This window comes from Vicugna pacos, chromosome 15 (assembly GCF_048564905.1).
Source record: "Vicugna pacos chromosome 15, VicPac4, whole genome shotgun sequence".
NCBI classification, from domain to species: Eukaryota; Metazoa; Chordata; class Mammalia; order Artiodactyla; family Camelidae; genus Vicugna; species Vicugna pacos.
Genome location: NC_133001.1, coordinates 11,776,504 through 11,794,911, shown reverse-complemented (window position 1 = coordinate 11,794,911; position 18,408 = coordinate 11,776,504). Strand labels below are relative to the sequence as shown.

Below are 18,408 nucleotides of genomic sequence, written 5' to 3'. Positions count from 1 at the left end.
TATTCACCAATCAATGTCCACTACTTAAAATTTGCTCTCAGGGGCTTACCTTCTTTGTGCATTCAGGCTGAGTGGTATCCCATGGTTCTGAGAAAAGCCTGAGGCAGGAAAGCAGGGACCCCCTAATTGTGACCTTGAGGTGGCAGCAGGCACAGCTAGTGTCCATCACAGCTGTCTGAACTCACAGAAGCCAAAGGGACAGAATGAGGGCACCCCATGCCAGCCACACTCTATGTATTCTTTTCTGACTTTCTTCTTTCCCTTTGGAGTGTGTTACATACAACCTTGCATTGCACATGCTGCATATCTGCCATGTATGTGTTGACTATTGAATGATCTCCTATTTGCATGTACAGACACTGAATAACACTAGGAAAAAGTGACTTGCTCAGGTCATACAGCAAGAAATAAGGCCACATGAAGTAAAACTCCACTCTTGCCTGGAATCTCTGTTGGGTTATTGGGTGCTTTTCTCCCCACATCCCCTGTCCTTCCTGTTCATTATATCTGTTTAAGCAAGCTCCTTCCATCTGGGACCTCAGTATTCCCATCTCTGGGACAAGTGCTTCAAAGATATCAGTCAGCTCTGCTATTTCCTTTAGGATAGCAGTGAGTTCAAAGCTCCACGCTATCACTGGGGCAAGTTATTTAACTTTTATGTATCTTAATTTCCTTATCTGTACCTTGATGATAACAACAGTAACTTGATTCATAGGGTTCTTATAATGATTAACTGGGGGGTAATCTGACGGGTTTAGGAGAAGCATTCAACACATGTTGGCTATGACTATATTCTGTTATTGGTTTGGACCCAAAACACTGAGCCCTTCTACAAATGAAGTGGATGGCCAAAGTTCAGCTGACTGGCTGTTTGAAAGCAATAGCTTGGCCAATTAATTGTCAAATGACAAACATAGATCATTATCCTTAGCTTGTGGTTAGCTTTCCAAATAACCTATAGGTCGGTATAATATCAAGAGAACCTCCATTTTCAAAATTCCTGTATTAAAAATAATTGTCAAAAAATGGCATATACATATCATTTTTTGATAGATTTTTTTTCTAACCATTTTGGACAAATTTAAGCTCTAAGTGTATTGCTAGTTTTCTGTCACCTAAATCATTGGCAAGGCAGTTTTGAAAGTTCAAGAAAAGCCTAATATTTTTAATGTTACTCTGCTGAAAATTGATACCAACTTCAACATAAGCTTTCCTCCCCAAGCCTACAATGTATGTTTCCACGAAAAACAAAATAGGAAAGAACTTTTATTTAATTATATAGAAGCTGAGTTTTATAACCTCTAGATTCATGCTTTTGATTTTTTTTTTCCCATTTGGTTGGTTACCGTAACAAGATGGTTAAGTGCTTATCTTTGAAAATGGGATGGAAACACATAGAAACTACTTTCACTCCCAAGTCCAGTCAAGAGAGCAAGAAAAAATGTCATTCGACACAAGTAGAGGAGGTGATATGTCAGACCATCTAGAAATGTCACATCCTCAGGTGTGGCAACCTGTGTTTCAGGGGCCCTAGAAAGCACAACATCAGAGATCTCTCTGCCAGTGTGGTCTACGCCGGTGTGTATGCAGAGGAAAATCTCATCTGTATGTGCCTCATTCTTTTATAAAGCATCAAATATTTATTTAACATAGCTGGTATATCACCAAGAAACATCTAAGTTGTTTTATGATTCCTTTAACCAGCCACCACCCCAAAACAGAAGCCTCTGTTTTGCCTGCCATAAACAAAACAGAACATTAAATTTTGAATCAGCTAGACAGGGCCAGTTCAGTGCAGCTCAAGGTGGCCTTTGATTTTGAGGTCTAGGTTTTTCTTGCTCCTGCTGATGGAGGAAAAGAAAATCACAAAAAATAAAACATTTTTTAAAAAACAGAATAAAGTAACATCAATGGTGTCTGCCTCGGTTCTCTACTAGGGGAGTTGGGAAATGGCTTGTCCTGGGAGTCCGTAGGGCAGACAGTCTGTTTTTTCCCGCCTGTGGATGTTGGATTGTCCTTGGCAGGAGGGGAGGAGCGGGAGCTACTGGAAAATGAACGGCGATCCGGGAACAGCTGCCTAGTTAGGATGCTGGAGGATGCCGCTCGCGCACTCCCGATGGGCACTCTGGGTTTAGATGAGCAGAAGTGGTGTCAGGTGGCAACCAAGTCAGTGTGTGCCTCCTGCGTTCTCGACGCGCCCCAGGCTGCTCGGGAAACTACGAGATGCTGCCAGAAACGGCAACGTTGTTCCTTGTCAACACAGTCACAAACATGAAATGCAGCTGAGTAACGATGCAAACAGGAGATCGGGCTCCGCTCGTGACTGTGAGATGGGGCACAAAACACTCCGTGGCTTCGCCTGTTCCTCACCACGGGGGCGCCCCAAACTAGCTGTGTGTGGGACCCCAGCTCGGCAGCACCCCTCAGGTAGAGCAAACTGCCGTTACCTTTGCTTCTGAACACCGAAGAGCAAGGCTGAAGACTACAGACAGCACAAAGCCGAAGCGCCCCCGAACGCCCCTAGGCTGCCGGTGATTGTCATTTTGAAGAATTGTTATTACTGTATCTTGACGCCAGTGGACATATTGAACTTCTTTCCTGAGTGCCGTTGGTGTCAGCAGGATCAAAGCTTGTGCGCGCACGTCTGTGTGTCTGCACGGGCCTGGCGGGAGGGGAGATGGATGGAACAGGAAGCGGGGAGGGAAAGTGGGCAACCGAAGAAGCAATGAAAGATGGGGGCGTGGGGTGGGGGTGGGTTGGGAGCCCTGATTTGAGGTTATGCGGTTCATGGAAGATGAATCATTCTATGCTAGAGTTCAAAGAGGCGGCCAGAACACATATCTCCTTCAAAGGCATCCTGCCTCCGGTGAGCCACATTCTCTGAGCTTATTGCAAGAGCTCAGAATCCCATTCATTGTGGGCAAGACCGATCCCAGGTATAGGAAACGGAGTCACTGGGCAGATGCAAGGCTTCGCCTTCAAGCTAGCTGTCAGAGCAGACGAATCCCGCTTCCCTGAATGCCGTTTGTTTGGCATCTGTTATGTTCCAGGCACTGTGATAAATGCTGGGGATAGAAAGATGAATAACGAGGGACAGGCCAGTCCAGAAGGGATGCGGGACTGTCCCCTTTATAATACAATCGAATGCGTCTTTTAAAGGCGGAAGAACACACAGCTGAGGAAGGAAGTGCAGGGGACAGCACTCACCTTAACCTGGAGGAAAGGGATTCCGATGCTACGAATAGGAAGAAGGCTCAGTTCTCAGCCCCCAAGCACTTAAATCCTGTAATTCCTTTTCACTCTGTGGCTCTTTTCCCATCCAAACCACATCTCAGGATTGCTAAAGCAGAAAAGCAGAGAGAGGCTTTTTTGAAGAGCAAACTCCAGGGTCTGAAGGACCCAGGGCATAAAGGATGCGCCAGAAATCGTAGATTTGGGAGGACTCAGCATGATGCAAGGTCCCGTGTAGCCCCCTTCCTTCCACCGACCCAACCACCGCCCTCTCAGTGAGAGGACGATGCCCCTCGTGCAGGAGACGAGCAGGAGAGGACGAAAAGCAGAAGACTTGGAGGCTAGTGTGAGTCCCTGAGGTGCATCCCCGTGACAGATGCTTTGGAAAGATCCAAGGGCAGTGAAGACTGCACCTTGTTCCATGGACAACTGGCTTGTATGAGTCTGGCATTTGGGAGAGAGGTCCGAGTGGGAGAAATGACTTTGGTACCATCAGCATGTCGCTGGGATTTACAGCATGAGGCTGGATGAGATCACGAGGCAAAGCCAAGGGAGGTGGTGGGTCTCAGGTAAGCCTCTGATCCCAGGATGGACCCTTTAGAACTATCTCAGTACAGATGGGGCTGGGATGTCCCTGCAGATTTTCTCTGCACCCAGTGTGATGCAGTTCACAAATTTCCCACTGGACACTCCATGAGAGCAGAGCTATTAAACCGTTTTCTCCACTATTGTAATCCCAGGACCTAAAATACAGCCTGGGATATAGTAGGTGCCCCTAATTTGTGTAATGAATAAATGAATATACTTCACAAGTTTTGTTCAACAACAAGGAGAGGTTTGTAGTTTATTAACTCATTCAACAAATGACTGCTGTGTGCAGGCATCGTTCTAATGGCTTGGAATATATCCATGAATGAGAGAGAGAAGTTTCCTGCTCTCTTACATCTTGTATTTTGTGAATGGAGACAGATAATAAGCCCTGAACTAGAATTATGAGTCTATTGCAGACAGTTTTCCCTGAAAGATCAGGCTGAAGGCATCCTCTCTGGGGTTTTGCCTGAAACTGGACCCCTTCTTGACGTCTTCTCTCTACTGCTCCTGCTCGCCACCACCCCCCTTCTTGGTTTCTTCCAAGGCTTAACACTTCCTTGTACAAGGTCTTCCTCTCAAGGTCTGTTTCTGAAGAACCTGATCTAAGATGAGCAATTGTGCTAAAAAGTAAGCTAAGTTACAAGAAACAATTTTACTTTTTACACCCCTGAGCCCGGTACTTGGTGCAAAGATAATGCGGGAAATGCTACAATCACAATTTGCACGGAGAAGTGGTTCATGGTCCAGTGTGGAGGAATCAATCAGAGCTTCATGGAGGATGAGAAGATATCTCCGGGGTGAGGAGTGATGAGAGTCATGCTAAGAAGAAGGGAAAGGAAGGACAAATTTGTTAGTGTCACAATGTGTGGGAGCCTACACCTGGCTCTGCAACAGAGAGCTGCGGCATATGACCACAGGTAAGCATGCTTGTGAGGTGCTTGGACCATCGCGGGTGTGTGGGGAAAGAGTTGAGGGGAGAGAGAGAAGCCAAAGATGATGCAAAATGGGCACAGGGGCCCATCATGAGAGTCTTTCAGGTTAAGAATGTAAATTTTTCCTAAGGGTGTTCAGAGCCATCGAAGAGTTTTGTTTTGTTTTGTTTTGTAATTAAGTCATATAGTTACATGGTGCAAAATTTCAAAGTACAAGTGGTTCACAATTAAAAAGAAAGTCTCTCTCCTCCTCCTCCTAGCCATGAAAACCACTGACACAAGGTTCCTGAGTATCCTTCAGGAAAGACGCTCTGTCTATATAAGAAAATATGTGTGTATAGCCCTGCTTTGTGCATGATGACCCTTGCATACTACTGCAGAGTTTTAAGCAGAGAAATGACATGATCAGATTAGCACCTTATAAATATTACTATAACTGGAGTGTATGGAATAGATGGGGAAAAGAACAGGGCAAGAAATAACCAGTTTCTGATATAAGGTAGTAGAAATATAATGGAGAGAAAAGGAAGACTTTAAAAATAGCTCTTTTCATCAAATAATAACCTCCAATGTTTATCTAGTGCCTCCTTGTAAAGAGCTCAGAGCATCTCCATTCAATCCCCAGCTGAGAAAAGATCTTCAAGCTTACAATTTGTGGATGAAACAGACAAGGAAGTAGAAAGACACGATTAGGTCCAGTTCTGGGTCTAACAATCTCTCTCCTGAATATCCTACCTCTAGAGTCTTAGTGGTCCCAAGCCACCAGCTCAGTAAGTGGGCAACCTTTGCCAAGAACCGTGAATCCGTTACTGCACCATCTAAGTAAAATAATGATCTAAGAGCTCCTAGAAAATAAAAGAGAATTTTTTTTTGTTCTGATGCTCAGAATTCCTTTAAAGACTCTGGAGTAACACAAAGTATCACTAAGTTACCAGCATTGCAAATTAGACATCATCAGACAAGAAGAGAGATGAGACTGCATGCTTACAGGCACATCCCACAAAGGCAAAGCTGTCAGCGACTCCAGCATGGCTGGGTTCAACGTGACACTTAGGCGGCCCTACAAAAGCCCTCAATGGAAATGAAAAAAAATGCAAGCTGGGGAATATATACCGTTGATTCTAACAGAGAATGTCTTAAAGGAATTCTAATTTATTTGGGAAGTAAGATGAGATGAGATAGCATCGGCTTGGAGATTTTCCTCTTCCTTTTATTCCAGATGTGTTCAACTTCACTTGAAGTTGATTAGCCTATATTTAATGAGCACTGACCTCGGGGATTTGAGAAGATGACAAAGAAGTACAAAGCAAAGTTTCTGCTCTTAATGACACTCTCATGGTGCAAACAGGACATGCACAAGAAAGCTCTACAGATAATTGAACAGGGTGTCCTGAGTTCACAGGAGGTAGTCAACATACGGTGCTCCTTACTTCCATGCATCCAGTCGACTCTCAGGTCACTAACTCATTTGCCCAAGAAATGACCAATTAAAACTTTTCCTTAATAAGAAACAAATCCATCTGCAGCCTCTCTCCTGCCTGGCTCGTGGGAAATTTGATAACAGCCATTCGTTGGGGCCATTATTTGGGAAAGAGAATTCAAGGATTGCTCCGGAATTCCACCTGCAAGATGGACCAAAGGCCTTTAACTTCAGATACAGTGGAGCTGTTGCTGATTCTTTATTGTCCAGACATGCGGTGGCCCTTTGAACATGGGGTGTGGGTAATCATCTCAGGGTTCCTCATCTAAGGAGCATAAGACAAGAATCCAGACCTTCTTTATCTACCATTTACAGTGTTCCTCAAAGAACTCATTCACCCTTTTCAGGGCTCTGTTTCTCTTTCATTAAAACCGAGAACAAACACATTTGTACTCCAGCTGCTCTCATCAAGAGGCACATAGGTGGTTTTCTCTCACTTCTGTACTTTTCAAAATGAGTTCTCATGCATTCCTCCCTGGAGGTGGGCTAGTCTTGTGCTCACGTGGTAGATGAAGCAGTTAGGACATTGCCATAAGAGATTCATCCAAACATACACACATAGCAGGTCCACCATCGAGTCAGGGTTAGAAGGAAGAGTTCATGATACTTAATGCAATGGTCTTTATATTGCACTGTGGCTGCCGTAATAGTCATCACCAATTGTTAGACCCCAGTAGAGATTAAAATACTCGTATAGAAATAGCACCGATTATGCGCTACTTGGTTACTTTGGGTGGACCATCTCTAGCTGGAGAAAGGTGTATCTGTCTAGGTAGGAAACTGGGACTAACAAAACAACAGAAAACAGAGATATGCTATTGTGTTTGGTTGATAGGGATGGTTCCTATTGTACCTTTGTTTTTCATATTGGATCTTTCTCCGCAAATGTATGGCTACAGCAGAGAGACATCTATCACCTCTTTCTGAAACATCATCAAAAGCCCCGTGGGCAGCAGAGTATAATGCAATGTGCCAACATGACGAGTGTGAAGTGTGTCAAGTCAGGAAGCACCATAAATCCTCTCTTCAATTCTCGAAGTATATGATACATTAAATGTCCATTCATCTCGCTCTCTCACGCCTTCCAACATTTTCGAAGGAGGCTCTGATAGGCTTTTGAGGGTTGCCTCTGTGCTGAGCTCCTGAGGGCAAGACTCATTAGCCATGTGGCCGTCTCTAAAATTATTACGTTCAAACTCTCAGGGAAAATAGGAACCTGAGGTAGCACACCACGCCATGCCACTGTCATTTGTCAAAAACTGGCACCCGATAGAAATGACACAGGATAACAAGTCCAGAAGCATCTAGAACAAACAAGAATGATTCATCACTGAAGACAGGGTGAAAATACACTCCCATCCATCCATAGATCAATTACACCAGCCATGAAAATAAGTACTGGTTCACATGCCCAAGGCCTGAGGGGGAAAAAACAAGTCAGGTGGCTTGTAAGGGAATTATACTACAGTTAGAATAGAAACCAGGTCTAAGACAAAATTAAGTATCTTGTACTCTGTCCCTGTTTGCTCATCACTCATTTTGGGTTTTCAGGAAATAAAATTAGTTTGTGAACTCAGTATTAGACGACAGAAAAAATAGATACTTCTCTCATCCTTAATGTGGCAATAGTTGAAGAGGTGAAGCGAGGTGGCAGGGACATTCAAGACAGAGAAACAGGCCAGCTCAGCTAAGGCCAGAAAGAGGGCCAAGAAGAAAAGGTACCCTGAGACCAGAGGACGGGCAGAATGTGGCCGATAATAACTGAAACACAGGAAGTGCTCAACTGACGTCAACCTTCGCGGGACTTTTCCCACGTACTTGCTCAATTTAATCTCGCCACGACCATATGTGAATGATGGATGATACTATATCACCCCGCTCACTGATGAGGAAGCTGAGGAGCCAGAAGGGTACATGACCTGAAGGTGAAATATTTGGATTCAGGCACTCTACCCCAGAGCTCATACTGGTTTTTTTTCTTTAAATTTTCTATTGATTTATAATCATTTTACAATGTTGTGTCAAATTCCAGTGTAGAGCACAAGTTTTCAGTCATACATGAACATATAGATATTCATTGTCACATTTTTTCCTCTGTGAGCTACCATAAGATCTTGTGTATATTTCCCTGTGCTCTACAGTATAATCTTGTTTATCTGTTCTACAATTTTGAAATCCTGAGCTCACACTGTTAATAACTAAGCCGACAGTTTTCAGAATTATTCTTGTATCAGAAAAACCCAGATGGCTGGTCCCAGTCCCCAGGTTCTTGATTTGATGAGTAAGAGTTAGGAATTTGCCTTTCTAACAAGTTCTCAGACGATGCTGGTGCCGTTGGTCTGGGGACCACCCTTTGAGAACCACTGCCTTAAGCTATGTTGTTCCTTTAACAGGTGAACATTCTAGCTCGAGGGGGATGACATCAGGAAACTCATCGATTAAAAAGAGACCAAGTCAGGTCACAGGGAAGAAACGCGTCTCACTGTCACACACCACTTTTTCAGTAGTCACAAAAGGAACGTCGCGGCCGAGACTGGAAAACCCTGGAGTGAATATTGCAGTACACAGACAGAGAGGCTAGCCTTTTTATACACAAAGGAGAAAACTTTGGGGACCTGCAAACGAACTTTTACAGATGAAGCAAGGCAGGCAGCTCAATCAGTAGAAGCTCCTGGCAGGCACTTCCCCCAAGTATGCTTAAGTCAAAAGAGAAAAAAAAGATGAAAAGAATACTTTGATGCGTGTGTGGTCATAAAACCACAAGCTCTATCTGTCTGTCTGTCTATCTATCTATTTAATGGAGGGACTGGGGATCAAACCCAGGACTTCATGCATGCTAGGCACACACTCTACCACTGAGCTATACCCCTCTCCCACGTGCTACATACAAATCTCAGCCAGACTGCTCAAAAAAAAAAAAAAAATACTGAGCAATGTGGGCAATCTCCTCCAACTCCGTGTCAAAATCTGAGAATTTCATTTAAGTTTAGCAATCCAGTAGAATCCATTATCTTTGGAACATATAAGAGACAACTGAGACCCTCAAGAAAGCATTTGTTCTTGGACTACAAGAGGCATATTAAACAGAGATGTTTCTCTTTAAAAATCTATATATATGTCCATATATATAAAGCGTTTTTTTTTTTAATGTGAAGTGTTTCCTGTAGTAACCAAAACGCCTCCCAAGTCTGGATAGTATTTTTATTTCACTATATTGTTAGTTTTGATAGAGAAAATCATATGCAAAATGGAAGCTGCCATATAACCATTCTTTGGACACCTTCTATGACAAAGCACAGAGGACACAAACATCGTGGGCATCGTGACAGGATGAGGCTTACAGCCTAATTGGAAAGACTTGATATTTTTATTTATATGTACGAATATGTCTCTTATCTCCCAGAGTGTCTTAGCTTTAGCCAATGACGAATAGGTGTTGATTCCAGAGGATGGGGGAAATGGAAAACATCCTTTCTCATAGAGTCCCATGGAGAGCCGACTTCAGTGTGATAGTCTCTGTCTCTTTTCCCTTGGATAGTGGAGATGGGGTGAAAGATATCAATGAAGGGAGAAGAAACTTCTATAGCTAGCTAGACAAATATGGTTAGTACCATACACATTGTACGAACAGTAGGTACCTATAAGCTTAGAAGACAGAGGTATCATGGAACTCTTAGTGAAGTTCTGAGAGACCATGGGACTTTAGATTTGAAGGAAGGTTGAGAGATACCAACAAGGGGAGAACACACCAGACAAGAGGGTATTTCTGAACAAGACTCAGCAGGCAGACCTGATCTAGTCCATGCCATCGTGGGGAAGGCCGTAAGTACAGTGATGTGATGGGGACAGCCAAGATCCAAGGAGGGAAAATGCCTCATTCTGGTATAGAAACTCATCTTGAACAGATCTGAGAGGGACTGGGTTGTCATACAAAGGATGACTTTACAGGCACTGAAGAATTTGAGAGGAGTGATGTAAACAAAATGTAATAGGAGAGAACAAATCTGACTCCATATTGAATCTGTTCCTTCAGCTCTACCCCTGTGCTTGGTCACACTGGTTCTGCAGCTTTTGTAAAAGAAGGCTGCTTACAGCCTGAAATAGACAGGATTGCCCATTCTCAAGGCTCTGACCTTTAAGGGTATAACACTGTTGCATTAACATAGAGATAAAAAAGTTGCAGAACAGAGAATAACATTTGTCTTGCTGGAGGTTTACGAGAACACCATGACCTGACCTACGTGGACGGCTGCAAGAACAAAGGATTCTGACACCAGGAAGTTTGCAACAACCAACCACACCCCCTCCCCTTCTTAGTATCTTTTATACTAAGAATTCAGAGCCTGAATTCTGACTTGGGAAAGATGATTCTCCAGGACATTAGTCTGCCATGCTCTCAGTCTGCTAGCTTTCTGAATAAAGTCTCTCTTTCCTGCCTCAACACATCTCCCGATTTATTGGCTTGTCATGGGGTGAGCAGAATGAGTTTGGGCTTAGTAACAAAAGTAATGGGTTAAATTTAAGACAAGATGGTAGCATTTTATGGGACACGTTTGAGGGGAGAAGATCAGCCAAGAAACTATCGCAACAGCCCAGATGTGAAATAACAAGGACCCAAACTCAAGTCAGGCCAGTGGGACTGTAGGAAGGGATGGATGCCTGTGAGCCAGGACACTAAGGAGAAGTGTCTGTGCTGTCTCTGACTGTATCTGGAGGAGAAGGAATAGCCAAGGAAGGATGACAAACTTTTCGGTCTCCATATCTGGTCAGATACAGCAACTAAGGCCCAGATGGGTTAAATCACTCAGCCAGGCTCATGTTTGGTCAAAGGCAGGGTAGCTCTTAGATGTTTGGAATCTCAGCTCAGCCTTTCGTCCAATATATCACACTGCTTTTACCTGTTTCCTCAAAGCTCTTGACATGGCTCCACATTCACAATAACTCTAAAACTGTGTGGCCCCAGACACAGAGAACAAACTTACGGTTACCAGGAGGTAAAGGGGGTAGGAAGGGATAAATTGGGAATTTGAAAACTGCACCTCTTGGGGAGTGATGGAAATGTGAGCTGTCTTGATTATGGTGGTGGTTTCATGGGTGTATTCATCTATCAAAATTCATCACATTATACATCTAAAATATGTGTGGTTTACTATGCAGGAACCATACCACAATAAAGCTGTTTAAAAATAAATTAAATAAGTAAATAAATAAAATCATGTGGCTCATCATAGAACAGCAATGAAAAAGAATGTGATCTTTCCTAGCTCCCAAGTTTTCATTGAAATGAGTGGCTTTATAAGCAATCTTGTATTTTTCAAATCCTGATATATTATCCATATATAATGTCATTTATAGATTTGTTTTCTAAACAGATGCTCTGTGTGGTACCTTATTCCTCAGACACAGTCATCTCCCCCAAGTCCTCATTCATCATTGATTTTAAAGGTTCTTATTTTTTGTATGGGACATTTTTTTTAACTTTTTTAAAATTGTAGTTGATTTACAATGTTGTGTTAATTTCTGGTGTATAGCATTGTGATTCAGTCATACATAGACATGCATATATTCCTTTCCATATTCTTCTTCATTATAGGTTATTACAAAGTATTGAATATAGTTCCCTGTGCTATACCGTAGGACCTTGTTGTTTATCTATTTTATATGTAGTAGTTGGTATCTGCAAATCCTGAACTCCCAGCTTATCCCTCCCCACCTCCTTTGCCCAAGGTTCTTTTGAGCAGGGTTCCTCAACCTTGACACTTGACATTTGGGGCCAGCTACTCCCTCATTGCTGGTGCCGTCCTGTGCATCGCAGCATGTCTAGCAGCATCCCTGACCTCTACCTGCTAGATGCCATCAGCACCCCCACCCCAGCTGTTACAATGAAAAAATGCCTGTAGCCATTGCCAGATGTCCCCGGGGAGACAAAATCACTCCTAGTCAGGATTTGTTGCCTTAGGGATATTTAAAAATAAAACTTACGTTAAGGAAAATATCATTTCTATTCAATAGTCCTCCTATTGGGAAGACCACGTTCTGTCCTGGGATGGTGGTTTCCTTGCATATGGATGGGAGACTTTGGGGGGAGTTGGAAAGACAAGACTCAATCACCAGTCACCAAGTTTTACTTCAAAAGTCCCCTTAAATCGATATCACTATACCTGAAGCCAAATAAGAGTTACTTGCTTACAAATAGAACCCAAAGGTCTTCTGTGGACTTTAAGAAGGAAGATAGCAGACTGCTCTCTATCAACGCACTCTTTATCTAAGGTCGTTTAGAATCTGTTTTAGCTGTTTAGAAGGGTTCTTTTCTCTCGGAACAAACCTTTAACAAATGTCAATGTTCGGGTTATAAACCCTCCAGAGGGGCCTCCAGTGAAGGACAGAGCTGAAGTCTCTGTCACCGATGGCCCTGGCCTGTTAGACAAGATCAGGGAAACGGCCCCTTATCAGAGAAGGGGACCTGGGAGGGAGGGAAATGACTGAGGAGATGTACTGTACCGTCAACATCAAATTCTCTAACTTCATCTTCCGGATTCAGCAGGAATTGAGTAAAGAAAAAGGAACCTGTTAGGTTTAGTCCTAAACTGGCAAGACATTTGTATTTATGCGACAAGAAGTTTCATCTGCCAACCAGGCTCCTGTCTGCCTTAAGTAAAAGCTTCGCGTTTACTCAGTCGCGAGCATCTTTCTGGTCGGACTTGCTCTCCTGTATATTTGTACTGAAAGAACACATTCTCAGCAGCTTTTAGGCCCTTAAATGCATTTCAAGAGGAGCCCAAGCCCGATCACTGTTACTTAATTAACACAATTGTGAAGACTTCAATCTAGCTACACAATAGCTTTCCTGACCTTGCAGAAGGAGGCAAGACTTCATTACTGAGTATATTGTTTCCTATAAACATATAAAACCCCTACAATAACAATCCCATCAGCCGAAATGAAGTTATCTGAGAACAGAATTAAACTCTAAATGACCTTTTGCTCTACTCCGTAGCCCCCTATTAATAATTTCTAATCTAATCAGCGTGGATAAATGTACTAGGCTGGTCATGCCAGGCACGGGGCCAGCCCGGCCAATTGCGGTCCATCTGATTCATTCCAGTCCAGAGCTTGTCTGGAAGGGACGCATCCTTCGCAGAGAGGCCACTGCCTGATTTCCTCTTTTGTTATCTTTTAGCGGCAAAGTCATGTCCTTGTAACTGATAGACACGTTTCTTTGTAAATAACCCTGGAGTGACTGATAGAGCTTTTGCCAGACAAAGGCAGCAAATAGCAAGGCATTACTCATGCCAAGCCGGGGAACACTGTGTCACGGCTGACAAATTTATGGGAGATATGAGCTCACCTCTTGCACAAATATATACTTTCCTGGCAAATTCATCACATGCTTTAATGGCCCCGGACTGTATTTGTCAGCTGTCTGTCCCTGCGTCTTGTTGCCTTTGGTTTCCTGTCAAGGATTGTTTGTTGAAACCATCCAACGGCCCCATTCTTCAGCGGGGAGACCCAGGGAAGATCAATGATGACACCCGTATTGATAATATTTTACATTCACCTCTTTGGCTGATAAATCATCTGCACAATGCTGATATGTTTATTGGGTGTCTGCCGGTATCACAATTATATGGGAAGCGATGCCAACTTAAATCTTTGCTTTGTGGGTCTGGATTTTATTTCTTTCTTTTCATTTGCCCATAATTAAATGTGCCCTGGGATAGATCTGACTTTCTCATCTCAATAGAGAGCACGTGAAAATGGGAGAAGAGCTGACCTTGTATGTTTAAAAAAAAAAAGATAGAAAGAAATGGGTGTCTCGTGGTTATCCTCGGTCAAAAGGATGTCACTAGAAGGGAGAAAAAGGGGGTTCTAAGGGTGCTGGTAATGTTTTCTTTCTTGATCCAAGAGCTAGGTACAAAGATGTGTTTGTGAAAATTCTCTGAGCTCTTCTTTACTATGTGGGCATTTTTTTTTTTTGTACAGACATTATACTTCAATAAAAAGTCACACAAAAAATTAGCAAACATCACACTCACACACACACGCACACACACACACATACACACATATATAACGAACATACAGCCCAGATTAAGGCTTTGCTAACTTGAAACTATATAACCTATAGTCCCTTCAGCTTCCCTCTATAAATATCGTACATCTAACATGGAAGTTATGCCTGACAAGCATTTTCTTGGTGATCATTTCACCACCATCCCCCACCTCCCGACAGAAAGAAAACCTTGAGGTTCTCAGATTCCTTAGCCTTTACCTTCTCAGTAGGTAGACACTTTTGTCATGGATTCCAAGGTCTCTATGAAGAAGCAAAGAGACTAAGGCATCAATAAGAGGATATCAAATTCTCCCCTGATTTCCCATTCAACTTACTTTTGAGTCAAGTCATGTGCTCACTCTATGTCTAGGGGAACACTCGGATAAATATAAACATTCAGATGAAAAGTGAAAAATCCAAGTGCCTAAACAAAGTCATCGTGGAAAACACACAGAGGCATGGGCTTCCCAGAAGCCTTTGACAGTCACTCTCCTGTCATGGCCAGAACCACATCACATAGCTCCTCCATCTCCAAGGAGGTCTGCAAAAGAGACTATTTATTTAGCTTCTTCAGCCTCTACATTAGAGTCAAGTAATGAGATGGCTTTTGGGAGTGGGTGTCGACTTGGCCAACTCGCAGACCAGCCGGATGGGTAGCAGCCAGAGCCGGCCACAGGTAAAATGAATATATAGGAAAAGTCCAGGGAAGAATGCTTGAAATTAGTGGCTCCAACCTTGGATACTCTTTGGAATCACCTGCATCTCACCCACAGCGATTCTAATTTAATTGGTCTTGGGTGTGGCCCTGGCACCAGCACCTTTACGAGCTCCCCTAAGTGATTCTAATGCTCAGCCAAGACTGAAAGCTTCTGGCTTAACCAGATAATTCTAAAGACTTACATGCCCGAGGGAAATTGCCAAAGTATTAGATGCATCACCAACCAGTATTTTTGTGGATTGGAAGTTGAAGATTAAACAAAGGTTTAAAACAGGGCTTATGGTTGGAAAAAGAGTAAGAGTTTGGAAAAATTAGCCCCCGATTCTGCAAACACTTGAGCGACAAATGGGCATTAGACAGAACATGAACAAGTTTATTTTTAAAAGTGAGATGTGGATTTGTTAACACTCAATTTAATGCTTGGATCTATTAGCATAAAAGGTTAAGCCATCAGATCTTTCGAATTAATTGGAAAACGTCGGCACTGTTATATCTTGACATGGTAGCACCATCCTTTCCTAGCTGTGGTGTCATGCAAAGAACAAACTTCTCTGAAAGCCTTTGCTTTCCCACTTATAAAATGGAGGAAATGACTGGAACGACCCCAGAAGTCTTGTTGTAAGGAGTGATGAAGATGGTCTGGATAAAACACTTAGTTCAACGTCTGGTGCAGGGTAACAGCTCATCATCCTTCTTCTTGGTGTCCCACTCAGCGTGCTCGTGTACAACATTCGTGTTCCCCAGGAAGAATTAAGAGGAGTTGGATCTGATAAACACTAAGGAGACAATTCAATAACTGTTTTTACCTGAGGCTTCTGATCAACTGTTATTCAACTATCCAGGAGCAAAATCTTTTTGTTTGTTTTCCTTTTGGAAGTTTTTCCTCTATTTCATTTAAATTTTTTTTTTCATGGGGAGAGGTAATTTTAGGGTTTTGTTTGTTTCTGTTTGTTTGTTTTTTAAACACAGGTACCTGGACTTGAACCCAGGACCTTGTGCACGCTAGATACGCACTCTACCACGAAGCTATACCCTCCCCTCACCCAAGAGCAAAATCTTTAAAACAGATATAAACTGCTGCTGAATTGACTTAGGTTAAATATGATAAAAAAAATAGTTAACTGTGAAGGCAACAAAACATCAGAATACATTACTGCAAGAAGCAGTGGCCTCTCCTTTTCAGAAGATCTGCTTTAAGAGGCGATATTTCCATCCTTCAAGAACTGCATGAGCCCGGAGTGTGGTGAGTAAATTAACTTTCAACATCCTTTTTAGCTAAATGACTCAACAGTCGCTACTCAAAGTTATCAACTCAGGGAGATGAAATTCAGATTTCAGTTTAGAAGAGATGCTATTTCACTTCTGTTGAGATCGCTGGCTTGTTTATGAAATGCGACAGCAAAATGCTGACTCCAGCGTTTGGAGTCCTTCCAAAATGTGAAAGGTCTTGGCCTGAGCAAACCAAGACCCAAAACTCACCCCATAAGAGCAGCACCCCAAGAGTCAGTGGGCAGACTGGGTGCTGCAATATGCAGGTTGTCGGGCCTGTCCCAGGACACTAGTTCCTCTTTTCCATCACGTTGTGGTGCACAGAGAGGCCCGCACCATCCCAGGTGAGTTGGGGTTTTGCTCCCCAACATCAAGCACTCTTTAAATAAGAGACCTTGTCGGTTTCTATTAGGTCTGGCCAAGAGTAGGCCCTCAATAAATATTTGTTGAATGAGCCTGATCGTTTTGATGAAAAGAGACTCCTTTGTTCTCTTGGGCCATTGGGTTTACCATTTACCAAACGGCCTGTGGCTTCCTGGTCTGACAAATTTATAGCACCAGTTTATGTCTTTCTCACCCACAGATTTCAACGGAATACCTGTGGCTGTGCTTACAAGAGGTGGCCAGAAGGACCCATCCATTTTGGCAAGTACCTCTGGTCTGAAAGGTCCAAATCAGAACTTTCACCACATTCCTTCTGGCACTCACTGGTGGCGCCAACACCTCCGAAGCCCTGCTTGGGCCATTTGTCACCATGCGGACACACACAGACCACTGATGGAAAGTGGAATTTTAGAACCAGTTTGAATGAGCTGCCTACATGTGTAGACAGCCATGGTCACTTTTCCTCCATGGTATTGGATATGTGCTGATTCCAATGTGGTTCCTATTATGCTGTTATTTTCCTTTGAAAGTAAAATTTCTTCCAGAAAGCTGGACATGTATGGCAGAATTTCACATCCACTCTTTCCCCTTGCCTTCCAGAGGAGCTGCTCACAATCTGAGTAGTAGTCAGCACATAGCAAAAGAAAAATAAACTTTATTATTATTATTATTAGTTTTCCATAGAATTCCAAGGACTTACTTATACAAATTAGAATAAGCCATTAGAACAAAATCATTATTTTCAGTGCACTTCTTCCTGTGGGAGTACAGATTGGGAGATCCTGCTCTGTCTTTCCTGGAAGTAGATGGCAGACTTTAAGAACAACGCATTTTCCAAATCAAACCTACAATGAGGTATCACCTCACACCAGTCAGAACGGCCATCATTAAAAACTCCACAAACAGTAAATGCTGGAAAGGGTGTGGAGGAAAGGGAACCCTCTTACACTATTGGGGAGAATGTAGTTTGGTGTAACCATTATAGAAAACAGAATGGAAATTCCTTAAAAAACTAAAAATAGACTTACCATATGATCCCGCAATCCCACTCCTGGGTGTATATCCAGAGGGAACTCTAATCCAAAAAGACACATGCACCCTAATGTTCATAGCAGCACTATTTACAACAGCCAAGACATGGAAGCAACCTAAATGTCCGTTGACAGATGCCTGGATAAAGAAGATGTGGTATATGTATACAATGGAATATTACTCAGCCATAAAAAAGAATGAAATAATGTCATTTGCAGCAACATGGATGGATCTGGAGATTATCATACTAAGTGAAGTAAGTCAGACAGAGAAAGACAAATATCATATGATATCACTTACATGTAGAATCCAAAAAAATAACACAAATGAACTTGTTTACAAAACAGAAACAGACTCACAGACATAGAAAACAAACATGGTTACCAAAAGGAAAAGAAAGGAAGGAATAAATTTGGAATTTGGGATTAGCAGATACAAACTACTATACACAGAATAGATAAATAACAGGTCCTACTGTATAGTGTAGGGAACTTCCATTCAATAACTTATAATAACCTATAATGAAAAAGAATATATATATATATATATATATATATATATATATATATATATATATATATATATATATATAATGGAATCACTATGCTGCACACAAAAAACTAACACAACTTTGTAAATCAACTATACTTCAATAAAAACAAAGAAAATGCATTTTCCTCAGCCCATATGAATTTAGCACTATGATGTAATCAGTGAT

The 18,408-nt window shown here is 42.4% G+C and overlaps 1 long non-coding RNA gene across 1 annotated transcript; it reads right to left on the bottom strand.

Moving 5' to 3' along the window:
- Nucleotides 1-1,250: 1,250 nt before the first annotated feature.
- On the bottom strand, nucleotides 1,251-2,612 carry LOC140685858 (uncharacterized). Its single transcript, XR_012059291.1, has 2 exons — nucleotides 2,448-2,612; nucleotides 1,251-2,250 (listed from the first exon to the last, which is right to left on the bottom strand). It is a non-coding gene; the product is annotated as an uncharacterized lncRNA (long non-coding RNA).
- Nucleotides 2,613-18,408: the final 15,796 nt, after the last annotated feature.